The sequence below is a fragment of the Ictidomys tridecemlineatus genome, chromosome 9 (genome assembly GCF_052094955.1).
Source record: "Ictidomys tridecemlineatus isolate mIctTri1 chromosome 9, mIctTri1.hap1, whole genome shotgun sequence".
Classification (NCBI taxonomy): Eukaryota; Metazoa; Chordata; class Mammalia; order Rodentia; family Sciuridae; genus Ictidomys; species Ictidomys tridecemlineatus.
Window position 1 is genome coordinate 81,348,474 of NC_135485.1, and position 17,283 is coordinate 81,365,756.

A 17,283-nucleotide genomic window follows, 5' to 3' on the forward strand; every position below is an offset into this window, starting at 1 on the left:
ATTCCACATTATGGTCTTCCTGTCCCTCTCTGTGACCCAGGACTGCCCATGACTGACCCCACCCAACAACAAGCTGTTGAACCAGGTGCCATCAAAGGGAAGAAATGACCAGAGATGGCTAACTTGAAGATTTCACAGAATGGTTCATGAGACAAGGAATATCCTGAACCAGTGAAATGACATAAGAGGAAGTCAATGAATCTAACCTCAAGGGCAAATCCTACTGTACACTGGCTCTCAAATTCATCTACACACTGGAGCCACCTGGGAGCTGTGCATAGTACTGACCGCTGGACCACCCAGTGGCCCTGGGCTGATGGAATGGCTCTGGGCTAAGATGGGACACTGGGGTTTGTAAATTACCAGTTGAGTATAATATAAAGCAAACTTTGAGAACATTGCTTTTTTCCCCACATGAAGAACTGTGTGCATACAGATGCAGAAATACACAAATCTGCAGCATAAAGCTCCTTGAGGGCCATAGATTAAATGCACTGCAGTCACCAGCATCCTGGCTAGGAACACCACCAGCCTCCTATTTCCACCTTCCAGGTGATTGCAGCCCTGCCATCCAAGCATGGAGGAGTCCTCCCTGGTGAGAAATTTCAGTGTGCAGAATGGAGAGCCCTCTCTCCTGGGAGTCCCTGCTTTGACAATAAGTGCACTGGAGAAGTTTAAATCAAGTGGGAGGCACATGGGCAGGCTTCCTGGATAAGGCCCTATTGAAAGGAGGATGGGATCTGAGGAGTGGACCAGAGAGAGGAAAGATGGGAAGTACAGCAAGTACATTCAGAGCCGAGGTCAGGCCCAAAATACAATGTTGGCTGACAAGAGAGCCCTTGCACCAGGATCAACAATTTTGAGAAGGCAATGAGGACTGCCTGAAAAGATCAATTCCACAAAATTCCATGGAAACCCACTCATCACACCTTTCTGAAAACACTGGAAATGTAGGTTTCATGCAAGGAACTCTGGGTGACAGATGGCAAAGTTTGCCAAATGCAAACATGCCTACCAGCTCTGAGAAGCCATTCTCATTCACACTGCTGAAAATCCCCATGTGCTCACTGAGAACAAGTTAGCTTGTGCCACTTGAAGCTGCTTCAACAAACAGCTTCACTTCTGCACTTCTAAGCTGTTCTCCTCAAGAACTTTCAGAGCACAGTTCAGGCATGAAACACGAAGGGTGTCAGAAAGAGTTCTCTTGAATCTAGCATCACCAACTTTCAGGGGAAAAGAGGAACAGCTGAGAAGATCAGTTCTCCAAAGTCTCACTGACATCCATTTGTCACATATTTGTTTACAACATTCACTTGAAGTGCAGGTGCCCACATGAGTGAACTGTTTTTTTTATCAATGGCACAGAGGCTTCAATGTGTAAGCATGCCTGTCACCTGTAAGAAGCAGTTTTGAATTCTTCTAGGTCCACAGAAAAAAAAATAGCATGTGCTCACTTACAACAAAGTTAATCAACAAAGCAAATTGAAACTGCTTGCAGCAAACAGCTTCCATTCTCCCATTCCCCAGCTATTTTCAGCAATCACATCCAGAGTCCAATTCCAGATCTTCAAATATTTCTGTGTGTTCTGTCTTGTATCTGGTTACCAACCCTAGGCCTGTTGCATCAATAGCTTCCAGACGGGGCGGGACATCTAATCTTCTTTTCTTTTACAGAGATAGAGGTATTTTGTGGACTTGCATTGTATATAACTGTACTTGACTCCACATAGCATTCACTTTTCTCAGGTCCTCCAGGGTGTCTTTGCCTCCAAGTGATGCTTCTCATGAATGGCACCTTCCTCATGACTTGTACAGTCAGAACTTTAGCATCCATGTACCACTGGTCTTTAGTGATCCTTTCTTTCCAATCTAGAGGAACATACCTTTTACCTGTTCACCTCTTTCAGAAGGGAGGAACTTGAAAACAGGCCTGATTCCATTTCTTGCTTTGCAAATTCTCCTTTTCAAGTGCTGGGGTGTGAGTGGTAGTGTGATAGCTTTGTGATACATTTGTGCACAATCAATGAACAGCAGACTCTTTGATCTCTTCAGAATTTCCTCCCTGTCTCCTAGGTTACCCATTTTGCAGATTCTGTCCTTTGAAGCAATTTTTGTATAAAGGAACCAATTGCTCTTTCTGAAAACATACATTCCCATGAGTTGTTTCCAATCTCAGGTTCTTCAGTTATTTGTGCACATAACTGGAATTATACTTTGAATTAAATCAAGTGTTCCTCTTTGGAATTTCTGACACTATAAATAATACATTGAGACTTTTTTTATGTATTCCTGGCCAAAAACCAAGCAAGTTCCCCCTCCACCACCTCCACCACCACCACCACTACCAATTTTATTTGCTTTTGAATTTTTTCATGCTATTTTATTTATTCTTTCTTTATTTCTCTCCTTCCTTCCTTCCTTCCTTCCTTCCTTCCTTCCTTCCTTCCTTCCTTCCTTCCTTCCTTCCTTCCACCTTGCTGGATCTGGTTAGCATAGGCAAATGAACTAGGGCTTTTTTCAACTATCGCCTTTAATGGTCTTTTGAGAATCAGCCTAACCCAGCCAAGACATTGCATTTTATGCACAATACTTTTGCAATACTTTCCATCTAAACTAGATTTTAAATTTGCATCATATTGTTTAGTCTTTTCAGAATAAATGTACACAATGTAATTTTAAGTGATTTTTTAAAAACGATGAGTAAAAGTCAGAGATAGCTAAACTAAAAACTATATTTTTTCTCATATCTACTGTCTAACAACTGTGCTACTGACATCTGAGTGTAAGTCTCCTATTCTTTAAACAAGCATGATAAAAATCTGCTGCTGTAGGAACAATGCTTTTGTTTGTTTCTCTGCTTTATGCTAGGGTGCTGTTACATTTTGGAATTAATAAAATATATCACAGTTTATTATAAGTACTTTTAGCCTTCAGTAGTGAGCTCTTTAGTTGACACTATCAGATCTGGACCTCATGCTGTGGCAAAAATGTTTTCCTTTTCTTTCACATAAAGTTCTTGAAAAAAGTTAATATTCATCTCACCCTTAAATAAGTGTCTTTGAAGCTTGATTTCCAAAGATCTTTGAATTTTTCTGTTTTCAAAAATATTACATCCAGGGGGTAGATTGCCATGGTTTTCTCAAGTTAAGTCCCAAGCATGCTTATGTAAAAGGGAACTTCATTAATAAAATGGACAAGATTTGTCAGAGGAAATGATCGCTGCAGAAACATAGATACAAATGTGTCACTGCACCTGTGTATCAGAGAACATTGGACCTTTGTGGGGGGTTTTTTGGGGGCAGAATAGGGATATGGCTTATTTTCCCCTAGAAACTGTAATGAATATATAAAAAGAACAAATACAATAAAATATTGTAACTGCACTGAAATTGGAGATCTGAGCTCTCATTTTTTGCAACCTCTCTGAACTCTCTGAAGCCTTGTTGTCTTTCATTATGGAAATATGACAATAGAATAGACTTGCCATTCCCCAAAACAGTTCATGAACACAAATATCATGAAATTATTACATTTTTTCCTTTCAATCTAAAATTACTGGGCTCTTACCCATAACTAACAAATCTGGCAACCCTTTTTCATGAATTTCTCTTGGCCAATAATTGTCTTACCAAACAGAAACAGTCAATTTTCAAACAGTGAACAGGTACAATTGATTTAACGTTGCAGAAAAACATGAATTCACAACTTTTATCAAATATCAGAATATAGAGTATGTTTAAGTACAAAAATGGACACAAATAGAACTGTATATGTACAGAAAAGTGAGATTAGAGAAGTTGCACCAATCTAGGTAGGAAAAATGGGATTTGAAAAGCCACATTATTACTAGCAGATTCTGCAAATCTCTACATCTTATCCCTTTGCCTGAGATGATAAAGATTGGTGATGTGAAGGATGGACTGTGCTCTCCAGCTCAGACACCTTTCATCCTGTAAAGCTGACTGTCTGTATCAATCTAGTGTTTCCTTCTACAAGAAATGAATATTAAATAATTGAATGTGATCACCATTCATTGGAAATTTGGACACATTAGTAATCCTGGATTTAAACAGGGCTCTGATGGGCATGGGGGAGTCATATCTCAGGCTCTTGATTACCCATTGCTCTTCACTAGGTGGATATTGCTCCGGAACTCACAGTTATCTGTCCAACCAGGCCTCCTGCTCTCAAGACAGCAGACAGATGAGCTTTGTATTTAGTCTTCAGTCAAAACACACTTCCATTCAAGTTTTGTTTTTACCTCTTTTAATTGAATTTATTGAACCTTTCTTGAACAGGTCTGGGTGTTTAGAAATCCATAGACAAAACAAAGCCATGGTCCCTGAGCTTATGAAACTGAAAGAAGAAACAGAACAAAGGAAGCACATATGGATGTCCACATTTCTCACTGTCCACTGTGAAGCACATTTCTCAATCTCCACAGTGAGAAAAGAGTGAATAAATTAGGCTGTACAGGTTTATGAAGAACACAGGAATTAATAGTGGTTAGAACAATCTAGAAAGTCTGTATGAAGAGGGCCAGAGATATAGCTCAGTTGGTAGAGTGTTTGCCTCTGAGACAAAAAGTCTGGGTTCAATCCCCAATACCACAACAAAAAAAAAGAAAAGAAAAGAAAAGAAAGTGTGTCAACCTCTCACAAGCAGGAGCTAAGCTTTTGACATAGGCTTGCAACACTCTAGCAAGGCAGCCTCACCAGGTTCTTATCACTCTTACCCACCCCTGCCATAGTGCATCGCCCAGCTGTAGTGTGCTGTTCCTTTTCCTCTGACCTTCAATTTTCTATAAGGTATAAAAAATCTATATGATCTTTTGTATTTATATTTAAGCCATTTTTCTTTTTACATAGTTCTTTGATCAAACATTGTTCAAGGATTAGTTTCCTTTCAAGACTTCTTTCTAACATTGGATAGGTTCTCAAGTTTTAGATGATTTATCATAACCTTAATTTCTAATAGACTTTCATACTTATTTCTCCAACCAATACGTACATTTAATCATTATAACTTTAAAAACACAAAAAGGAACTAAAAACAAGAAAAGTGGATACCTGAGCATTTTCATGTCCCTTCTCTGCCAGGCCTGAAGTCTAGTTATGTTGACCTCACTATGGCAGAGTAATCAACTCACGCATACAGTTCATTCTATTCTTCATCCTCATTTCAAAATGGTCCAATATTTTATTGTACTTTTGAAACTACAAGTTCCAGGTCATTGCTCTTTTTCTCATGAAACAGATGCTGATCTAAAGGATGTTTGTGATCCTATTATTCTTATCCAGATTGATGTTGTAGCTTTCTTAATTGCAGTTGAGTCTCAAAGTGTAGTATTTATTATTTATGTTATTTTTTAGTTTAACATCTTCTATGCCTTTTTGCATTAGATAACTTCCGGGATTCATATTTTTTTATAACACCAAGCCAGTTGTTCTTTGAGTGACTCTTGCTGGATCCTCATATGGAGACAGAGCATCTGTCATGTGTCTCCTTTTACAAGAAAACTAGTACCAGTCATGATGACTTTACTCCCATGACCTAATTACCTGTGAAAAGCCCAACTCCAAGAGCCGTCACTTGGGAATTATGGCTTTGACAAATGAATTTTCTGGGGACATGATATTTAGTCCACAGCAGCAGGCATTTAGTAAACCAATTCTGAATTGGATGGAAGACAATAATAACCTGTTGATATAAATTGCACCAATTTCCACTGAGAAGAAAACAATTAAAATAATTTGGGAGGATATAGACATAACCCTATTTCTGCTTTGAATTGTGTGTGTGTGTGTGTGTGTGTGTGTGTGTGTGTGTGTGTGTCATTCGTGCTAGAAAAAGGATGAATTTGTCAAAATCAAAGGTCAGTTTTAAAATAAAATCAAACAATCTCACTTCCCTCAGGCAAAACAGAGCAAACAAGACAAGGACCTCTGAAACTCTGAAAACAATATTCTCCTTGAGTTCCCTGAAGAAGGTGGAAGTCCAACAGTGCAGCCTCCTTGTTCTGATTGCTCCTTTTTGCAGCTCCAGCTGAACCTCCACCTCAAGTTCAGATTCCTGGAACCAATGGAAGGAACCATTGCATTATATTCAAGATCTCATCAGTGGAAGTCAAAGTTCAAGGTACTTTATTGAAGCCATGGCATTAAGAAAGTAAGCATTGTGATAGTTATTCTGAACTTGGAATGAAAATAAATAATAAGACATAGACACTTTGCTTCAATGATGGGGGCCCAGATATGGCCTGGTATTTTTACTAGTGCTATATCTCAAGAGTTCATATAAATCAATTTGCAGAGGCATTATTTATTTCTCTTTCCAAGACAATTTGCCAGAATGAGGTCAGAAAGAAAGATTAATATTACAGCTAATACTGCAGCAAGAATAAAACTGTTTTACAATTAGGATCAGATCTTAAAGAGGCAGGCATTTTTGCTTTGCCAGAAAATATTAACTGATGAACCTTGCAGATTCTAAGTGTGTCCAGTGTCAGTGCAGAAAAATGTCTCAGGTAGAGGCTTTGGGTTCAAACTCTTAGAATAATTCCCTTAAAGTTTCTGATCCTGAGTCAAATATCTTCTGAAAACAGAAAAACATCATGGGATTGTGTGAGAATTAAAATAAAGAACGGGTGGATAAAGAAATTTACAATGAAATACAATTCAATCACAAGTAAACATAAAATGTCATCATTTGTGACAACCTAGATGGACCTGGAGGACTGTATGTTTCAGGAAACAAGCCAGGTCCAGAAAGACAACTGTCACATGATCACATTCGCATGTGAATTCTAGTAGTTTCATAGAAATTGTGAGTAGGATAGCAATTACCAGAGGCTGGGCAGAGTGTGGGGGAGAGGAGTGTGAGGACATTGGACAGAGGTACAATGTTATGCTTAGCAGGAATAAGTTCTGGTATCATGGATACACAGGGTGACAATAGTTAAGAAGAATGAGAGGGATTTCAGTGTACTCACCATCAAGATACAATAAAAATTTCAGGTGATGGATATGCTAATTACCATAAGTTGATCATTACCCAATATATCCATGAATTAAAACATCACATTTACCTCATAAATGTGTTTCAATATTACATCAATCAAAATTAATTCATACAAAATGAAAGTAGGTGGGTGGTAGAGTCCCTCTAAGAGTAGCTCTTTAACAAAGAGCAGGTGTTTGATAAATAGCTTCTATGATAAAAGATGGACTCCACTCCTTATAAGCTTTCTTGCCTAAGGAATCAAACACAGGTCTAAGTGGAAACTTGTACTGTGCTTTTATATTTTAAAGCTTATGAACTTTTTTCTCATATTATTAAAAAAACTCCACAGATAAACAGAGTATGTATTATTTTCTTCTTATACTTCAGAGAAATAAACTGAGTCACAGAATTGTGTGATACACTGGAAAGATTATAAAACTTAAAATGAGGAAGTTTAATGAAATTCCTAATAGAGCCACTAACTGTGGTATGGCCCCCAGCATTTTAGCCCTCCTGTGTGAAAGGTAAATATGCTGACCTAGATGTTCACCATGGTCTGAAAAATTCTATCTGTGATAGAGCTCAGGCAGAGAAAAAATTATAAACTGAATTTGGGATTATGTAGTTATTAAATAGTACGGTTTTCCTCACTTGATCATATTGCTCTTTTTGCAGTTATTTGCAGCATCTATCCCCTGTTTTATATGATGAAATTAAAATTCACTTGCCCTTTAAAATCCAACTGCTAAATGTGCGTGTCTTACAGTAAATGTTGCTGAACTACCAATGATTTGTTGTAACTCTATGGGGGACACACATAAATCAAAAACACATTCAGAGCTCTGTCCAAATTATAAATTCAATAACTTGGATGCAAATTATAAATCAAAAGACTACTGTGCAACTGTCAATCAATTGAAATAGATTAATAACCTCAACTTGAGTGATTTGATGAACTACAGAAGTTATGGGAACTGCAAGATTTCAGCTCTAATTTGAGAATTTTTCTAGGGCTGGAAACTCAGTACACTACATCTGTACACTTGGTAATAAGAACAAGAAAATTTACAGGACACACACCTTGAGCTTGGATAGGGTTTCATTTTGTTTTCACAACTGCCCTCTCCAGTAGATACTCTTGTCATTATAATCATTTTATAGACGAGAGACTGCCTATCAGAGAGGTAAAACAGTTTTCCTCATGTGGCATACTGATGAACTTTAGAGAGGATTCAAACCACGTGGGGAGTCTTCTCTGATGTAGATCTCTTAACCACTGCACTAAACAAATCCAGGTATGATGGATTTGTTTTAATTATGAACAGTTTAATTTTCTTGCTCAAATGAATTCTTTCTTATTAGGATTCTTCAGTCCATCTGTGTAGTTTTCATGACTTAACAGAACCACAAGTTCATGAAAATTAAAAGTAGATGCTCTGCATTTTCTTTAAAAAACTGATTTCATATTACTTATCCACTACCTGCACTTTCCTCTTCTGGAGATGCAGGAGACCGCCAGCCAAGTCATGGGATTTGCTGAGGGTTAAAAGGAAAAATAATACTATGCTAACAGCTCAATCTTTAGTTTCCCTTAGATCATTTAGTAGATTACAAATGCAATTTTACAAGCTCAGGTGAGTTGAGTACCTCCTGCAAGATATGCTCTCTTGTAACTCTCCAGATATACACTATCTTTCTAAGTCTCAAAACTTACAAGAAGATAGTTCTCATTAGCATTTAGACTTTAGTAGTCAAGAGTTCTGTGGAGTTGAGTGGCTTGAACACACATGGCCTGTCTTACAGAAATGTGATTTTACTGACCTCATATTCCAGCTTGTGAGAGAAAAAAATGCAATACCTCAAACTCTTGACTTCCCAAAGAAAGTATGCTTCACAAAGACCTACAACCTCTCTCCACACTGCAGGAACTTTAGACATTCTGTCTAACCCACTGGCCAGTCAGTCCTTTTGCAGTCATAACCTGCCCAAGACCATTGTCTGTGGATAGAGGGGAGGAGAAGCAGAGATCTGGGCTCACTCAGCACCTCACACATTACAATCAGTATCAGTGGTTTGATCCTTGTGTAGCAGCAGCAGAAACAGCAGCAGCAGCCATGCTTGGGATATTTATCTGCAGCCAGTAAATCTTGGAACACCTCAGGTAGCCTATCGCCTGACCTCAGAATCCTGTGGAGACCTCACAAACCACAGGCTCTAAAATCACATGGCGGCCACTTAAAAAGTAGCTGGGTGTATCCTAGTTACCTTAGGAGACTGTGGAACATGGTAAAGGTGAAGAGAAAATGCTGGTTATCACAAAGAATGCTGAATGCTAGCAAACAAATCCATCCAAAGAATAAAGGGAAAGGAACACAAGCCATAAAGAGAGCTGAGATATTCCCCACACTTCCCACACACCAAGGTAATGTCATTTCTGCCACTTCTGTTGTGATTCTTAGGAAATGAGCCTAATTGTGGAGATTGTTTCTCTCATTCCATCTGCACAAAGATGAGGTACAGAGTCTAAGCCACCTTATGAGACAGCATGACCTGAGATAAGTAAACTGATCCAGGCAGATCCAACTTCAGAGTTCCTTTCAGCAAGGCACAGGTGTATAACATGACAGTCTTAAGATCCTAGAAAAGCAGTCAGAAGTCACCTAGGGCAAATGAAAGGAAGTGGGCTTTCTCATTACTGACTTCTAGCTCCAATCTTTGTAAAAATATCTCATATAATATAATATAATGATCTATTTGTACAACTAAAAGAATAATTATTTTCATGGTTGGTTAGGAAATAGAAAATCACCCTGACCTCTTGAGGTAACTACTACTGTGAATTTAATGCTAATAATTTCCTAAAACTTTTTTATTTTTAATTTAAGGGAAAATTACACAGAATTAAATTTGCTGCCTTAATAAGTATAAATATATGATTCAGGAGTATTGAGCATGTTTACATTGCTATGAAATTCATCTAACAGAACTCCCAGTCAAAAGTCAAACTCTATACCCATTCCACACAACTCTCCAGCACTCCTCCATCTGGGGTCACCACAATCTGCATTCAGTTTCTAGAAATTTGACTGCTATAAGTTCCTCATGTAAGAAATAGTGAAATCAGTGTACTTTTTTTCTTTTTGTGATTGGTTTATGTCACTTAGTGAGTGTCTCCAAGGTTTATCTATTCTGCACCCTATTCAGAGTTTCTTTTTATAAAGTGGTTTTAGCAGCATTAGTGGTTTGATCCTTGTGTAGCAGCAGCAGAAACAGCAGCAGCAGCCATGCTTAGCATATTTATCTGCAGCCAGTAAATCTTGGAAATTAGTTTTGTTTTTTTTTTAACTGCTATCACCAAAAGAACAATTAAAAGAAGAAAAGTTTATTTTGGGGCCCACGGTTTCAGAGGCCTCATTACTCAGGGCTGAAGGTGTGGCAGAAAAGTGTGGTGGAGGAAAGCAGTTCAGAACACCAAACTAGGCAGCAGAGAGCAGCACCACCACTCTTCAAGAACAAAATATGTACTCTGAAGGAATGCCCCCAATGACCTTCCAATGACCACCAATGATCCTCCTCCAGCCATATCCTACCTGCCAGTTAACAACTCAGTTAGTCCTTGTCAAGGGCCTAATAAGCTGATTAGATTAAGACTCTCATAGCCCAATCATTTCACTCTGAATTTTCTTATTTTCTCTCACAAATGAGCTTTTGAGGGACACCCAATATCTAAACCATAAATAAACAATTCACTTTACTGTGAATGAAAATATTTCTAAATAATATATTATTTATTTATGCATCTTTTGCTAATTATAGTTTGAGTTGCATCTGTGCTTGCTGATAGAGCGGATTTATACTGTTAGATTGAATTCCACAGTATAATACTAACTACTCATGGAGGACATTGACTTCTTTCAACTTCTTACTAATATGGACATGCTAATTTTAACATGTTTTTCATACCTGCCTTGACATATTGTCAAGAGGTGAGATAAAATGTTGATTTAAAATAATTTTATCTGTTTCTTTTTACTTTTATAATACTATTATTTGGCATTAATCACAAATTGCACAGGTTCAACTTTGGTTCCTTTTAATGACCACTTGACTTTGAGGAACATATACAACTTTTCTCAGTTGGAAGTTGCTCTTCTATGAAAGAAATAATACTATGGCAATTCTGATGATCAAGTGAGTTAATATACCTATTGTTACATAATAGTGTTTTATATTTGTCTCTCATATTTTATTAATTTATTCGTACTTAGGATCTTACCCAGGACACTTTACCACTCAGCCACATCCCCAGACATTTTTAACTTTTTTTTTTTAATTTGAGACAGGATCTTGCTAAGTTGCTTAGTGTCTCACTAAATATCTGAGGCTATCCTTAAATTTGCAATCCTCCTGCTTCAGCCTTCAGAGTCACCAGGATTACAAGTGTGTACCATTTTAACTTTTTTATTCTTGGTGGTGTTAAATGAGTTAGTATTTATATATATATATATATTTTATATATATATATATTATATAAATATATATATAATTATTTATTGAAAAGCTATTATTTTCTCATGAATGGGACATGCCATCCAGTTCTGTCACAAATTATTTCTGGACTTTTATTATGTGATATATTTCTCTACTTGCTAAACTGTATCAAAATTCTCTTTATCTTTCCCCTCAATTATATCATATCATCTCTGTTATGAGTGTCTCTTAAAAGTTTTGTAATCTCTTATAAAAATCCACTAGATACTGCTTATTCTATAAGCATGTCTTGGGTACCTGACCCTTGACTACATACATCTGAGCAGCTATCCATTTCCAGTCCCCCCACCATGTTCCCTCAGAAACAGAAACAAAAATGATGGTACATTAAATAAAATCTGTTGTATCTGCAGAAGAGTTTGGGGAGAATTACTCTCCTTATGATAGAGGATATTCTAATCCTTGATGTTCCATGTTTCTTAATTTGTTAAGGTCTTTTAAGTGTCATAGCATAAAATTTAATAGTTTCCACTAGGGAATCAACATCTATTACTATATTTTTGATGGTTTACTCTGGTAGATGTTGTGAAAAATTGTTTTAAAAGAAATTGCATTAATTTACACTCTTCCTGCAACATATAAGTTCCAGTTGCTCTACATCCTTACTAATACTTGGTATTTCAGGTTATTTTAGTTGAGTTATTTCTGTTTGCTAAGCTCTATTTATAACTCTTTTTTAAGGCATTTTTTTTTACTATAGCCAATCAACAGGTAGAAGATAGAAATTTGATCCTCAATTATTAATTACATTTCAGTAGGTACAATAACGTAGGCTATGAAGGGGGAATAAAAAATGTTCAAGGTACTGTTTTGACTGACTCTCTCTCTCTCTCTCTCTCTCTCTCTCTCTCTCTCTCTCTCTCTCTCTCTCTCTCTCCTCTCTCTCCCTCCCTCCCTCTCCCATCACCTCTCTATCACACATCACCCCACACATATATATCTATATATTCCCACTTGAAAATGGTATAAATTATATAACTACTTGTTAATTGCTGCAATTCGAATACCAAACAAAAGCCCAGCTGCAACATAGACTAAATGCCGAGATATCAATTTCAATTAATGTGTAATTTCCAACTATCAGAAAGAGACTACCTAGAAGTATAGAGTATAAAAGAAATGTTTGAGGATTGTACAGCCTCTCTTCTAGGACTAAGACTGCAAGTTAGGAAACTAGAGATAAATACATTTTTACTCTGACAAATACCAAAGGAAACAAGAATTACAAAAAAGTTGTAAAAATGAAAACTGCAATTGTATGAGCTCAACTTAAGGAAAAAAAATTAAGTTTTGCTCTTAGGAATCCTATAAGAATAAATAAAAATATGGTATTTAGTTGATTCTAAAAGCAAGATAATCTCAATGAGTGTTATGTTTTTTTATGTTGAAAAAAATATCAGAAAATTGTTACATTGTCTTATAAAAGTCAACACATTAATTGAGTGATTGACTTTAAGTGGAAAATAATTTCATTTGGTTTAAATGAAGTTTTGCAAGTAAAGGTCAGTTCCTGGCACACAGTTGGAATCTTCACTGAATAAATACTAGAATAAATGAATAGAAAGATAAAAAAATGAATTTTTCTGTCAATGAGTGACGAATAAATAAGTGCATAATAGAAGGGTGTAGGGTCATAGTTCTGCAGGGGTCCATTGCACTGTAAGTCAACTACTAATTACCCTCTTTTCCCGGAATGGCTTCTCAAAAAATTTTTTATCATGAACTGTCTCATTCTTATAGAGATCTTTTGGAGACAAAATTGAATTTTCCTTACTCTCCAACAATATAAAGGTAATGTGTCCTCAGCAAAATGACAGCTTTTTGTACAGACATTCATAAGAGATTTGAGCTCCTTTAACTGAGGGGTCCTCATCTGTGGGGCACACCCTCTGTAAGTGTTATAATCCTGGTACCTCCACATTGGTTTTGCAAATACAAACATTATGCTCATGCTGCTCACTCTGCTGTGGGCAAGAAATTTCTCTTACCCACATGTCCATGTCTTCCACCCGAATCCCTGTAACTTTGGAAGATGAGCATATAAGCTTACATACAGCATAAAATTTGACTTTTTCTGACATAGGTAAACCTGAAGAACTATATTAAGAGTTTTTGGTGACCTTTGAGACATTGTGCTGAAATTAGCATTTAAATTAATTTTAATGGAAAATAATTACCTTGACAAAAGTGGGTTTTGTAGTGGTTTGAGATATCATGTATCATTTTGTCAGTATGAACATAAAACACCAAGAGACTATATTCTTGGAAATGAGGAAACTTGGATTCTGAACCATAAGTCTATCCTTTTAATTCTACCTCCCTGAGCTTCAGTGTCATCACTTGTAAAATGGGTCAATAGATGTCTTCTAAGTTATTATTTAGAAATAAACTTCATCTTTTCTTGTGCTCTACTGCAACATTCAGACATCTCCTGTGTTATGCTAAAGTCAAGTATTGGTATTTCTAGTGTAGGCACTGATACAAACAACACACAAGAAACCATTCAATAAGACACTTTCACCAGTAAAAGAAAAAAAAATCTCTCATTTTAATTAAATTTATGCTCATGGCTCATCTAGAATGTTGCTCATTTCCTTACAGAAATGGAGAAAAAAATCCTCACCAAATACACTACCTTCTTCTTTCTCTACTAAGAATGTATAGCTAATTAGATATAACTCTATATTTATCATCCTCTTAATTTATAAATATCTATAAAATGATCTTTTACCAGACATCTATTCAATCAATAAGACTTTGGCTACAAGAAATGTATAAATTAAGAAAAACTGTTGAATTGTCTAAAGTTTCTATTTCTAAAGATTTCCTGTATATAATATTACCCTGAAGTAGACATAAGATAAATGATTACAAATCTCTCTCATTTCTCTCGACTTTTTTCTCTCTCCTTCTAAAATTTTTGAGAGAATAAAATAAAAAGTCAGAAAATGTATTTACAATATTTCCTGAGAAAAGAAATGTAAATCATTTACACAAATTTATCCCCTGAAAATACAGCCTGCTGTTGCCCTTTTGGGACAAAGTCTACTTTAGTTATTTATTAGTATTTATTAGTATTCTTCAACATTTCCCTTCTGGGCATTTTATCCGAAAAGATACAAATGCTAACTCTACAAATCGAACACTGTACAGACAACACTTTTTGCTCCATCTAAATATATTTGTCACTTTGTACAGAAGCTGTAATCTCAGAAAAAGGACACAGCAAGATTCCACAAATGTTAGTCCTTCATAGATGATTGCTCATAAATGAAGGCTATTTTAAAATGCTTTATGCATGAGTGTAACTTCAGACCACTTGACTTCTCTCACAGGAAAAAAACAAATGGTGACAGAGACGAAGTAAGGAATTAGTGTGTCCATAGCATGGACAAAACTGAGGAATTAAAATGTTTAATCATATTGATTTAACATTCCACATTGCATACATGTATTGAGTTATCATAATGTCATCCATAAATGTGCACTAACATTATGACTTAAAAATAACTAAGAAATGGGATGGTTCACTTGTAATTCAGGTAACTATGGATTTACCATTATTCCAGTACATCTTATAAACATTCATTATCCACTTTTTAAAAGTTTGTATTTCACTTCTGCCTTTTTTTACTTCAACTTCTGCCAGAATAAATCCCTGGATACCAGAATACCATCAGCATTACATGTGTATAAGTGTCTGTACATGTATGAGCAAAATAGAGAAGAGTATATAAAATTTATGTCTGGAGATTCCATGCTGGATAGAATTACATGTCATTGATAAATTTTATAAAACATGCATTATACCATCCTGTGTCTGATAAATCCACAGTGTATGGGAAAATCAGAAACAAATGACAATACAGTGGCATAAAAGTAGATTCCTAAAGATAACACTCTTAGGTCCATAGTAACATGATCACAACTGTGCATGCAGCAGGATTTCAAGCACGAACAAGACTTCTTGCTTCTGAGTGTCCAGTAGACCTTAATAGAAAGGCTGACACTCAGCTGATGTTGAGGGATTTAAAGAATCAAAAAGATTTTAGCACTTAGGTGATCAATACATATTTTCTAGTAAATTAATATATAGTGAAGAAGAGAATGAATGAAAGACAACACAAAAGGAAATAATAAATGGCATATGTGCTATATTTTTCCCCTTTCCCTTGTTTGATTTCATTGAATCCTTTTCTAAGTACATCACACTGGTTTCTATATAACATATTGATAATGCATTGTCTGAGAGTTTTCAGGACCATAAGTCTCCAATTTACAGATTATATGAACAACAGGAAACCATCTTAGTACATTTCTCATATGAATATTTTTGACAAAAACTTAAATTATATTTCAAAAGTAACTGCAAAACAAAAATCTGATTGTTTCAAAGATAGAGGTAATTCATTATACCTGCTTTGCCTTCTGACCTCTAGGTACTATTGGGGCTTATTTGAAGAGGCGTGGGGTGGATTATTTGTTGCTCCTGATACACAGGGTAGACACTATGGCCAGAAAATAAAGCATCTATTCCATGCCTTATATGTTCAGCTAAGGAAACCAGGATGAATCACTTAAGCTCAGAAAGTGGACATATTCTTCTGGGATGGACCATTGATTAACCAAGGTCCCTGAGTATCTTGTGGTGTCTTGCTGGAAGGATTTTTTTTATCATCTTCTGTGATTTGAACAGTATTGCTATTCTATTTACAGAAGAAAGAAAGATGATTCCGAAGAAGAGGGAAAGTGTCAACCATTGAAGGAATCTGAGCAGTATGACCAGAATGGAGAAACCTAGAGACATAGAAGGATGGAAATCTAATCACTAAACTATCTGCCATAAACCCGCTGGAGGTCATTGCTGATTAGATAATTTGATATGAAATATGCTTGAATAAAAATGGTGAAAGAATAAATTAATTCATACTCTCACAACTCTAGATATTAGATACATTGTAATGGAATAAAAAAGGTAAGTAAGTGACTCTCCCTTTCCTAGAATGAGGAGTTATTCTACAAGAAAAAAAATCACATTCTTTGTTTTCATAAGGCTGTAATGATAAGAGAATATATCTGCAAATGTTAAAGAAGATAGAAGGAATAAACATTCCATACCACTTCACCAATAGGTTAGAAGCAGAAATTGAGTGATAGTTTAATTAAATCAATAACAAACAACATCAGGCTTTTACTAGCTTACAGTTTTATGATTCAATTAAGAACTAGAAACTGAATTCATAGATAACCAAGGCAGGTTTGCAATTAGGATTAGTGTAGCCCATCAAGTAGAGTTAAATATTCTAAAATATGTAGTGAGAAAACTTCCAAATGCAATAACACTATTAATGGAGATGTAGTTGAATTTTAGAATCACAATCAAATGTCATTTTGGAAAGTGAATCTAAATGTGTTTAGAATTGATTTGGTTTACCTCAACTTGGTTGTGAATTGGTTCTCTAATTTATTCTATGTATTTTGCAAATAATTAAACCTTTTTCTAAATTCTTCCAACCTAAAACATTTACTAAATTTTGAAGTCTAGAGGGGAAATTGCAAAAGGATGAGGTAAACATCATTTTTAAATCTGAGTTCAGTTGAATGTCTTATTTAGAGATGGAAAATAAAAAATCATAAAGCCATCTGTCTCAATTAGCACTACTTCAGCAAGTAAATAAAATAAAAATAAGCAAAAAAGTAAACTTTATATGAGGGGAAAATATATACTCA

General features: G+C 35.9%; 1 long non-coding RNA gene across 3 annotated transcripts in view; it reads left to right on the plus strand.

The window, feature by feature from the left end:
* The window catches only part of LOC144366842 (uncharacterized), a 34,993-nt gene extending 18,521 nt beyond the window's left edge, over positions 1–16,472 (plus strand). For 2 of the 3 annotated variants that reach the window (XR_013425986.1, XR_013425984.1), the window contains 2 exons: positions 5,917–6,138; positions 16,270–16,472. This is a non-coding gene — a long non-coding RNA (uncharacterized LOC144366842). Of the gene's footprint in view, positions 1–5,916; positions 6,169–16,269 lie in introns of all 3 variants that reach the window. The other variant, XR_013425985.1, reaches the window with a different exon arrangement.
* Positions 16,473–17,283: the final 811 nt, after the last annotated feature.